Source organism: Engystomops pustulosus, unplaced genomic scaffold (assembly GCF_040894005.1).
Source record: "Engystomops pustulosus unplaced genomic scaffold, aEngPut4.maternal MAT_SCAFFOLD_397, whole genome shotgun sequence".
NCBI classification, from domain to species: Eukaryota; Metazoa; Chordata; class Amphibia; order Anura; family Leptodactylidae; genus Engystomops; species Engystomops pustulosus.
The window spans coordinates 7,501-18,942 of NW_027285276.1; positions in this window are offsets into that span (position 1 = coordinate 7,501).

The following is an 11,442-nucleotide window of genomic DNA, read 5'->3' on the forward strand; positions in this document are numbered from 1 at the left end:
GCCGACTTACGCTCGCCCCGACGAGAGGCCCAACCGAAAGAGTGGAAAGGGGCAGAGATTTCCAGGGTCGCCCCACCAGGGATGCAATACCCCAGTGCAGACTGTCGGCCCTGCCCCGAACCTACTCGGTGGTTTGAAGGTTAACCTCTTGGGGAAAAGCAGCGATTCGCCTCGCGGTGCGTGCCTCCGCGGATCTAAACCCCCTCGATCGATGTGGGGCCAGAGGACCCCTTTTCCCCGTACGAAACGGCCGGCTCACCATGGGCTCGACATCCGTGGGTCGGAGAGTTGAGCGCTTACGCGCGGCGGGACCTTATAACCTGCAGCGGCTGAGGAGCGAAGATTTCCAGGGTGGGCCCCCGGGGATGCCATACCCCGAGCAGCCAGTCGGCCCCGCTCCTAGCGCGCTGACGAGCAATGGAGTCTTCCCCGCGGCAGCCACCGCCCTCGCCTCGCCGTCGGTCGATGAAGAGCCGAGTTCGCCCTCCTCTGCTCGGGACTCGGAAACGGCCTGGCCTTCGCCTACTCCGTCGGGCAACTGCCTTCCGCCAGCCCCTTCCCTCGAATCCCCTTCTTCCATTTTAGACCCGATCAGGGGATTGGTCAGCCCAGCCCTGGGGTAGGAAGAGGGGTTGGGGTCGGTTCGGCTTCCGGTGCCCCCGCTCGGCCAAAGGTCCCCTCGCTTTGGAAGCAGAGGGTGCCGGGGTTATTTTCGGCTTGACGCCTAGTCCGGTCCCTGCCGGTTCCCGTGGAGGCCCGCGGTCAAAACCAGCTCCCCGGCTGTCGGAGCCGGAGCCCCGCAGCCCGAGCGGACGCACCGAGTCCCTCATGTAAGGGATAGCCGCCCCTACGGAACGGCCCGGACTGGGACCAGGCACCCCCAGGCGCCGAAGGGGTGGGTCGGCCGTGTTGCCGAAGCTTAGCCGGCGCTGATGACCGCAGCCCCTAACGATGCCCACAGGCGGGGGAGCCAAGGAGGGCACTAGGAAGACGTGGCGGGGTCGGACGGCTCAATTTCCAGGGTGGGACCCCGGGGGTTCAGTACCCCGGGCATCCGGTCGGTTTCGCCGGCGCGACCCCAAGCCTTCCACGGCCCCCTTCGTGGGTGCAGGGATACCGTGCAGGGTGCAGGCTTAGACGCCAATTCCCCAGAAGTTTTAGGGATAGGGTTTGTCCGGGCGCCACCGCAGCGACAACCTCGCAAGAAGCTCTCTTCCACAAAAGCACGGGCAACGTTCGTGTGCGAGTGTTGGTCTCCCATGGTCTACCGACTCCCCCGGGCGGCCCAAGCGTTACGCCCACGGCCGGGCCCTCGAGCAGGCGCACCCCTGGTGCCTCTCGTAAGGGAAGGCTACGGTCCTCAACCCCTCGTATGGCGGGGAGGGCGCATTTGAAACGCTAAAGGACGAGCCCTGTTCGGGACCTGGCGGGGATCCGCGGATTGGCGAGAGGGATGGGTCTGCCGTTGGTCAGAGGGGACGCACCCCTGGGACGCAGTTTGGCATTAGCGACCGATGGCCCATCTACGACCATGTACTCCGGGAGCGCCAAGGAGGACGCGGGTGGGCTTTGGGGGCAGACTCAATTTCCAGGGTCTGGGCGCCGGGGGTGCAATACCCTTAAGCGCTCATGTCGGTTTCGTCTGCCGCCCGCCTCTGGCCCGGCTCCTAGTGACGGGTGCTGTGAACGTGCGATCGTGCTTGCGGTTGAAGAGTTCAAAGGCTACCGCTGGGGATAACACGCCCGGGGAATTTAGAAACCCCCCCCTCCGCTACAATCTCTGCTTCTGCCGGACTCGGAGGGGAGCCGCCCCGGGGGCGACCGCTCCCTCTCCTCTTCCGCGGCGTGCCGCGCGCTTCGCCGTCAGCAGCGGAGCGAACCTTTTTCTCGGTCCGCAGCTCTTCAGGCGTAGGCGGGCAGCGCTAACAGGGTACACTGGGGACCACTCGACCGCAACCGCTCCTCCGACCGACGAGCATACCTACCGCGGATACGCCACGGTGGGTCTAAGCCTCGTCGCCGCCGCGAGGAGCAGGCGGGAGCCGTCCCTTTTCGTGCTGCGGAAATAAACCGTGGACACAGAGGTGTGTCTGCGCTCTCCGACCGGGCGGGGGGCGATTGGACTTGCCCGAGGGACACTAGGCGAGGCGCTGCCGCGGGAGCCGGAGCTCCGCGCTGGACGCTGCCGCCGCCAACGCCGCCGCCCCCCACCCACGGTACGGTGGAGTACGCCCGTTCCATACGCTTCGTAGCAAACCTCAGCCGAAGCAGAGAGTCCTACCGCTGTGGCAGGAGCGGGGCCGTGCGAGGACCACACTGGCACCGCGCTACACAACCTTAGGCAGAGGACGACAGCCGCTCACGGGGAGCGGGGGATTGATGCGCGACCAAGACTGAGGCTAAGGAACGCTTTACCATAAACCGGCCGGGGCCAATACCCCTGACCGAGCAAAGTGCCCTGCCCCGCCGGATCGCGCTGTGTCAGATCGATCAAAAGAGCGGAGAGCCGAGACTCTACCGCTGGGAGTTTGTGGAGAACGGCCTGGCTTGCGTCCCGTCCTCCCGCCCTCGACCTCACATGGCTAGCCTCACCCGCCGGGAGCCACCCCATTGGGGACCGTAGGGCGGAGAAGGGGTCTCCGCGTCCGGAATTTACTTGTGGAGAACGGCCTGGCTTACGTCCCGTCCTCCCGCCCTCGACCTCACATGGCTAGCCTCACCCGCCGGGCGCCACCCCATTGGGGACCGTAGGGCGGAGAAGGGGTCTCCGCGTCCGGAATTTACTTGTGGAGAACGGCCTGGCTTACGTCCCGTCCTCCCGCCCTCGACCTCACATGGCTAGCCTCACCCGCCGGGCGCCACCCCATTGGGGACCGTAGGGCGGAGAAGGGGTCTCCGCGTACGGAATTTCTTGTGGAGAACGGCCTGGCTTACGTCCCGTCCTCCCATGGCTAGCCTCACCCGCCGGGCGCCACCCCATTGGGGACCGTAGGGCGGAGAAGGGGTCTCCGCGTCCGGAATTTCTTGTGGAGAACGGCCTGGCTTACGTCCCGTCCTCCCGCCCTCGACCTCACATGGCTAGCCTACCCCGCCGGGCGCCGCTCGCTCCATTGGGGATACGGTACGGCAAAGCGCGACGCCGCACGATGCCAACACTTTGTGCAAAAACCTGGCAGAGTCGACCAAACCTCGCTTCTTTGACCGGTATTTTTGATGCTTTTCTCTGCCGCCGAAGGTGCACTGAGGGTCGGATCGCCCAAAATTTTTACCGGTCGTTTTGGTCTGCGGTTCTTCCGAGAGGTGCCCGCCTGACAGTTCTTTTTCAGCAGCCTCCGAAAGGCCATCCAGCGGGCAAGCCAGGGGTTGGCAGCCGCCGGCGGTGAGCCTTCCCCGGCCGGGGCAGACGGCTCCGACCGCAAAATTTTTTCGACTTTCGCCGAGGCCAAAACCCCATGCACTTTTAAAGCCTGCCCGCAGCGCCGTCTCCTGTCAGAACGTCCCTTGCCGCCTGCGGTGGTCCTCGCCCGGCAGAGAGAAGCCGGAGTCGCCCCCTCTCCGGTTCTTTTCACCATTCCGGAGCTCTGAAATCTGCCGGACACCGAGTGACCGAGGACGCTTCCAGGAGGGCGGCAGCGAGAGGCAGAGTGCCACCGGTCGGGTCGCCGGTTCTCCCACACTTTGAAAATTTTTCGCTTGTTCTGGTGGGATGGAGAGAGAGCGTGGCTTATGCGCCCTCTGCCCCGCGGTCGCCCTGGCTGGCCTTACGCCGGTGGTTCGCCAGGCCACCGGCACCTTGTACGGCGGGGACGGCGTGGCTTATGCGCCCGTCAACCCACCTACTCGCCCCGGCTAGCCTTTTACCCGGAGGGCGCCACGCTCCGGGTACCAGTGAGCGGCACGAACCCAGTCATACCATGCCGCTCACCTCGCGCCCTCTCCGGCCTCCGCCGCGGAGACCTCCCGCTAGGACCTGCGGGGGGCGATTTCTGCCAAAATCTACAAAGTCCCCGATGGTTAAGGACGTAGACTGTTGAGCGGGACCTACACACTCTTGTAGCCGATGGGGCTCGCCATTTCCCGCAGAAAATGGACCACCTCCCGCAGAGGAACGAAATGCCCCTTCCCGCGGGACCCGAAGGACCGCTCTGTCCGAGCAGGCCTCCAGGACCACGGCACGCAAAAGCGACTCAGTCCCGCTGGCATTACGGATCTGACTTTGTGCAAAAACCAGGCAGAGTCGACCAAAACCTCCCTTCTTTGACCGGTGTTTTTGTTGCTTTTCTCTGCCGCCGAAGGTGCACTGAGGGTCGGATCGCCCAAAATTTTTACCGGTCGTTTTGGTCTGCGGTTCTTCCGAGAGGTGCCCGCCTGACAGTTCTTTTTCAGCAGCCTCCGAAAGGGCATCCAGCGGGCAAGCCAGGGGTTGGCAGCCGCCGGCGGTGAGCCTTCCCCGGCCGGGGCAGACAGCTCCGACCGCAAAATTTTTTCGACTTTCGCCGAGGCCAAAACCCCATGCACTTTTAAAGCCTGCCCGCAGCGCCGTCTCCTGGCAGACGTCCCTTGCCGCCTGCGGTGGTCCTCGCCCGGCAGAGAGAAGCCGGATTCGCCCTCTCACCGGTTCTTTTTCACCATTCCGGAGCTCTGAAATCTGCCGGACACCGAGTGACCGAGGACGCTTCCAGGAGGGCGGCAGCGAGAGGCAGAGTGCCACCGGTCGGGAAGCCGGTTCTCCCACACTTTGAAATTTTTTCGCTTGTTCTGGTGGGATGGAGAGAGAGCGTGGCTTATGCGCCCTCTGCCCCGCGGTACGCCCTTGGCTAGCCTTACGCCGGTGGTTCGCCAGGCCACCGGCACCTTGTACAGCGGGGACGGCGTGGCTTATGCGCCCTCTGCCCCGCGGTACGCCCTTGGCTAGCCTTACGCCGGTGGTTCGCCAGGCCACCGGCACCTTGTACGGCGGGGACGGCGTTGCTTATGCGCCCGTCAATCCACCTACTCGCCCCGGCTAGCCTTTTACCCGGAGGGCGCCACGCTCCGGGTAGCAGTGAGCGGCACGAGCCCAGTCATACCATGCCGCTCACCTCGCACCTTTTCCGGCCTCCGCCGCGGAGACCTCCCGCTCTGTTCTGCGGAGAGCGATTTTGGGCAAAATCTACAAAGTCCCCGATGGTTAAGGACGTAGACTGTTGAGCGGGACCTACACACTCTTGTAGCCGAAGGGGCTCGCCATTTCCCGCAGAAAATGGATCACCTCCCGCAGAGGAACATGAAATGCCCCTTCCCGCGGGACCCGAAGGACCACTCTGTCCGAGCAGGCTTCCAGGACCACGGCACGCAAGAGCGACTCAGTCCCGCTGGCATTACGGATCTGACTTAGTGCAAAAACCTGGCAGAGTCGACCAAAACTCCCCTTCTCTGACCGGTATTTTTGTTGCTTTTCTCTGCCGCCGAAGGTGCACTGAGGGTCGGATCGCCCAAAATTTTTACCGGTCGTTTTGGTCTGCGGTTCTTCCGAGAGGTGCCCGCCTGACAGTTCTTTTTCAGCAGCCTCCGAAAGGGCATCCAGCGGGCAAGCCAGGGGTTGGCAGCCGCCGGCGGTGAGCCTTCCCCGGCCGGGGCAGACAGCTCCGACCGCAAAATTTTTTCGACTTTCGCCGAGGCCAAAACCCCATGCACTTTTAAAGCCTGCCCGCAGCGCCGTCTCCTGTCAGACGTCCCTTGCCGCCTGCGGTGGTCCTCGCCCGGCAGAGAGAAGCCGGTTTCGCCCTCTCACCGGTTCTTTTTCACCATTCCGGAGCTCTGAAATCTGCCGGACACCGAGTGACCGAGGACGCTTCCAGGAGGGCGGCAGCGAGAGGCAGAGTGCCACCGGTCGGGTCGCCGGTTCTCCCACACTTTGAAAATTTTTCGCTTGTTCTGGTGGGATGGAGAGAGAGCGTGGCTTATGCGCCCTCTGCCCCGCGGTCCGCCCTGGCTGGCCTTACGCCGGTGGTTCGCCAGGCCACCGGCACCTTGTACGGCGGGGACGGCGTGGCTTATGCGCCCGTCAACCCACCTACTCGCCCCGGCTAGCCTTTTACCCGGAGGGCGCCACGCTCCGGGTACCAGTGAGCGGCACGAACCCAGTCATACCATGCCGCTCACCTCGCGCCCTCTCCGGCCTCCGCCGCGGAGACCTCCCGCTAGGACCTGCGGGGGGCGATTTCTGCCAAAATCTACAAAGTCCCCGATGGTTAAGGACGTAGACTGTTGAGCGGGACCTACACACTCTTGTAGCCGATGGGGCTCGCCATTTCCCGCAGAAAATGGACCACCTCCCGCAGAGGAACATGAAATGCCCCTTCCCGCGGGACCCGAAGGACCGCTCTGTCCGAGCAGGCCTCCAGGACCACGGCACGCAAAAGCGACTCAGTCCCGCTGGCATTACGGATCTGACTTAGTGCAAAAACCAGGCAGAGTCGACCAAAACCTCCCTTCTTTGACCGGTGTTTTTGTTGCTTTTCTCTGCCGCCGAAGGTGCACTGAGGGTCGGATCGCCCAAAATTTTTACCGGTCGTTTTGGTCTGCGGTTCTTCCGAGAGGTGCCCGCCTGACAGTTCTTTTTCAGCAGCCTCCGAAAGGGCATCCAGCGGGCAAGCCAGGGGTTGGCAGCCGCCGGCGGTGAGCCTTCCCCGGCCGGGGCAGACAGCTCCGACCGCAAAATTTTTTCGACTTTCGCCGAGGCCAAAACCCCATGCACTTTTAAAGCCTGCCCGCAGCGCCGTCTCCTGGCAGACGTCCCTTGCCGCCTGCGGTGGTCCTCGCCCGGCAGAGAGAAGCCGGATTCGCCCTCTCACCGGTTCTTTTTCACCATTCCGGAGCTCTGAAATCTGCCGGACACCGAGTGACCGAGGACGCTTCCAGGAGGGCGGCAGCGAGAGGCAGAGTGCCACCGGTCGGGAAGCCGGTTCTCCCACACTTTGAAATTTTTTCGCTTGTTCTGGTGGGATGGAGAGAGAGCGTGGCTTATGCGCCCTCTGCCCCGCGGTACGCCCTTGGCTAGCCTTACGCCGGTGGTTCGCCAGGCCACCGGCACCTTGTACAGCGGGGACGGCGTGGCTTATGCGCCCTCTGCCCCGCGGTACGCCCTTGGCTAGCCTTACGCCGGTGGTTCGCCAGGCCACCGGCACCTTGTACGGCGGGGACGGCGTTGCTTATGCGCCCGTCAATCCACCTACTCGCCCCGGCTAGCCTTTTACCCGGAGGGCGCCACGCTCCGGGTAGCAGTGAGCGGCACGAGCCCAGTCATACCATGCCGCTCACCTCGCACCTTTTCCGGCCTCCGCCGCGGAGACCTCCCGCTCTGTTCTGCGGAGAGCGATTTTGGGCAAAATCTACAAAGTCCCCGATGGTTAAGGACGTAGACTGTTGAGCGGGACCTACACACTCTTGTAGCCGAAGGGGCTCGCCATTTCCCGCAGAAAATGGATCACCTCCCGCAGAGGAACATGAAATGCCCCTTCCCGCGGGACCCGAAGGACCACTCTGTCCGAGCAGGCTTCCAGGACCACGGCACGCAAGAGCGACTCAGTCCCGCTGGCATTACGGATCTGACTTAGTGCAAAAACCTGGCAGAGTCGACCAAAACTCCCCTTCTCTGACCGGTATTTTTGTTGCTTTTCTCTGCCGCCGAAGGTGCACTACGGGTCGGATCGCCCAAAATTTTTACCGGTCGTTTTGGTCTGCGGTTCTTCCGAGAGGTGCCCGCCTGACAGTTCTTTTTCAGCAGCCTCCGAAAGGCCATCCAGCGGGCAAGCCAGGGGTTGGCAGCCGCCGGAGGTGAGCCTTCCCCGGCCGGGGCAGACAGCTCCGACCGCATAATTTTTTCGACTTTCTCCGAGGCCAAAACCCCATGCACTTTTAAAGCCTGCCCGCAGCGCCGTCTCCTGTCAGACGTCCCCGCCGCCTGCGGTGGTCCTCGCCCGGCAGAGAGAAGCCGGAGTCGCCCTCTCTCCGGTTCTTTTTCACCATTCCGGAGCTCTTAAATCTGCCGTACTCCGAGTGACCGAGGACGCTTCCAGGACGGCGGCAGCGAGAGGCAGAGTGCAACCGGTCGGGAAGCCGGTTCTCCCACACTTTGAAAATTTTTCGCTTGTGCTGGTGGGATGGAGAGAGAGCGTGGCTTATGCGCCCTCTGCCCCGCGGTACGCCCTTGGCTAGCCTTACGCCGGTGGTTCGCCAGGCCACCGGCACCTTGTACGGCGGGGACGGCGTTGCTTATGCGCCCGTCATCCCACCTACTCGCCCCGGCTAGCCTTTTACCCGGAGGGCGCCACGCTCCGGGTAGCAGTGAGCGGCACGAGCCCAGTCATACCATGCCGCTCACCTCGCACCTTTTCCGGCCTCCGCCGCGGAGACCTCACGCTCTGTTCTGCGGAGAGCGATTTTGGGCAAAATCTACAAAGTCCCCGATGGTTAAGGACGTAGACTGTTGAGCGGGACCTACACACTCTTGTAGCCGAAGGGGCTCGCCATTTCCCGCAGAAAATGGATCACCTCCCGCAGAGGAACATGAAATGCCCCTTCCCGCGGGACCCGCAGGACCGCTCTGTCCGAGCAGGCCTCCAGGACCACGGCACGCAAAAGCGACTCAGTCCCGCTGGCATTACGGATCTGACTTAGTGCAAAAACCTGGCAGAGTCGACCAAAACTCCCCTTCTCTGACCGGTATTTTTGTTGCTTTTCTCTGCCGCCGAAGGTGCACTACGGGTCGGATCGCCCAAAATTTTTACCGGTCGTTTTGGTCTGCGGTTCTTCCGAGAGGTGCCCGCCTGACAGTTCTTTTTCAGAAGCCTCCGAAAGGGCATCCAGCGGGCAAGCCAGGGGTTGGCAGCCGCCGGCGGTGAGCCTTCCCCGGCCGGGGCAGAAAGCTCCGACCGCATAATTTTTTCGACTTTTGCCGAGGCCAAAACCCCATGCACTTTTAAAGCCTGCCCGCAGCGCCGTCTCCTGTCAGACGTCCCCGCCGCCTGCGGTGGTCCTCGCCCGGCAGAGAGAAGCCGGAGTCGCCCTCTCTCCGGTTCTTTTTCACCATTCCGGAGCTCTTAAATCTGCCGTACTCCGAGTGACCGAGGACGCTTCCAGGAGGGCGGCAGCGAGAGGCAGAGTGCCACCGGTCGGGAAGCCGGTTCTCCCACACTTTGAAAATATTTCGCTTGTGCTGGTGGGATGGAGAGAGAGCGTGGCTTATGCGCCCTCTGCCCCGCGGTACGCCCTGGCTAGCCTTACGCCGTTGGTTCGCCAGGCCACCGGCACCTTGTACGGCGGGGACGGCGTTGCTTATGCGCCCGTCATCCCACCTACTCGCCCCGGCTAGCCTTTTACCCGGAGGGCGCCACGCTCCGGGTAGCAGTGAGCGGCACGAGCCCAGTCATACCATGCCGCTCACCTCGCACCTTTTCCGGCCTCCGCCGCGGAGACCTCACGCTCTGTTCTGCGGAGAGCGATTTTGGGCAAAATCTACAAAGTCCCCGATGGTTAAGGACGTAGACTGTTGAGCGGGACCTACACACTCTTGTAGCCGAAGGGGCTCGCCATTTCCCGCAGAAAATGGATCACCTCCCGCAGAGGAACATGAAATGCCCCTTCCCGCGGGACCCGAAGGACCGCTCTGTCCGAGCAGGCCTCCAGGACCACGGCACGCAAAAGCGACTCAGTCCCGCTGGCATTACGGATCTGACTTAGTGCAAAAACCTGGCAGAGTCGACCAAAACTCCCCTTCTCTGACCGGTATTTTTGTTGCTTTTCTCTGCCGCCGAAGGTGCACTACGGGTCGGATCGCCCAAAATTTTTACCGGTCGTTTTGGTCTGCGGTTCTTCCGAGAGGTGCCCGCCTGACTGTTCTTTTTCAGCAGCCTCCGAAAGGGCATCCAGCGGGCAAGCCAGGGGTTGGCAGCCGCCGGCGGTGAGCCTTCCCCGGCCGGGGCAGAAAGCTCCGACCGCATAATTTTTTCGACTTTCGCCGAGGCCAAAAGCCCAGGCACTTAGAAAGCCTGCCCGCAGCGCCGCCTCCTGTCAGAGGTCCCCGCCGCCTGCGGTGGTCCTCGCCCGGCAGAGAGAAGCCGGAGTCGCCCTCTCTCCGGTTCTTTTTCACCATTCCGGAGCTCTTAAATCTGCCGTACTCCGAGTGACCGAGGACGCTTCCAGGAGGGCGGCAGAGAGAGGCAGAGTGCCACCGGTCGGGAAGCCGGTTCTCCCACACTTTGAAAATTTTTCGCTTGTGCTGGTGGGATGGAGAGAGAGCGTGGCTTATGCGCCCTCTGCCCCGCGGTACGCCCTGGCTAGCCTTACGCCGGTGGTTCGCCAGGCCACCGGCACCTTGTACGGCGGGGACGGCGTTGCTTATGCGCCCGTCAACCCACCTACTCGCCCCGGCTAGCTTTTTACCCGGAGGGCGCCACGCTCCGGGTAGCAGTGAGCGGCACGAGCCCAGTCATACCATGCCGCTCACCTCGCACCTTTTCCGGCCTCCGCCGCGGAGACCTCACGCTCTGTTCTGCGGAGAGCGATTTTGGGCAAAATCTACAAAGTCCCCGATGGTTAAGGACGTAGACTGTTGAGCGGGACCTACACACTCTTGTAGCCGAAGGGGCTCGCCATTTCCCGCAGAAAATGGATCACCTCCCGCAGAGGAACATGAAATGCCCCTTCCCGCGGGACCCGAAGGACCGCTCTGTCCGAGCAGGCCTCCAGGACCACGGCACGCAAAAGCGACTCAGTCCCGCTGGCATTACGGATCTGACTTAGTGCAAAAACCTGGCAGAGTCGACCAAAACTCCCCTTCTCTGACCGGTATTTTTGCTGCTTTTCTCTGCCGCCGAAGGTGCACTACGTGTCGGATCGCCCAAAATTTTTACCGGTCGTTTTGGTCTGCGGTTCTTCCGAGAGGTGCCCGCCTGACAGTTCTTTTTCAGCAGCCTCCGAAAGGGCATCCAGCGGGCAAGCCAGGGGTTGGCAGCCGCCGGCGGTGAGCCTTCCCCGGCCGGGGCAGACAGCTCCGACCGCATAATTTTTTCGAACTTCTCCGAGGTCAAAATCCCAGGCACTCCGACGGAAGGTCCGCCGCGCGTCTCCCGTCTGACGTCCCCGCCGCTCGCGGTGGTCCTCGCCCGGCAGGGAGCTGCCGGATTCGCCCTCTTACCGGTTCTTTTTCACCTTTCCGGAGCTCTGATATCTGCCGCACACACAGTGACCGAGGACGCTTCCAGGAGGGCGGCAGCGAGAGGCAGAGTGCCACCGGGCGGGTCCTCGGTTCTCCCACACTTAGAAAATTTTTGCGCTTGTGCTGGTGCGAGGACGTAGGTCTATCGACCGGGGCAAGCCTGGAGGGCGGTAGCCGGGATTGGCGCCCTATTCCCGGCTAGCTCTCGGAGGCTTCACCCGGTTGGAGGTTGGAGCTCCGAC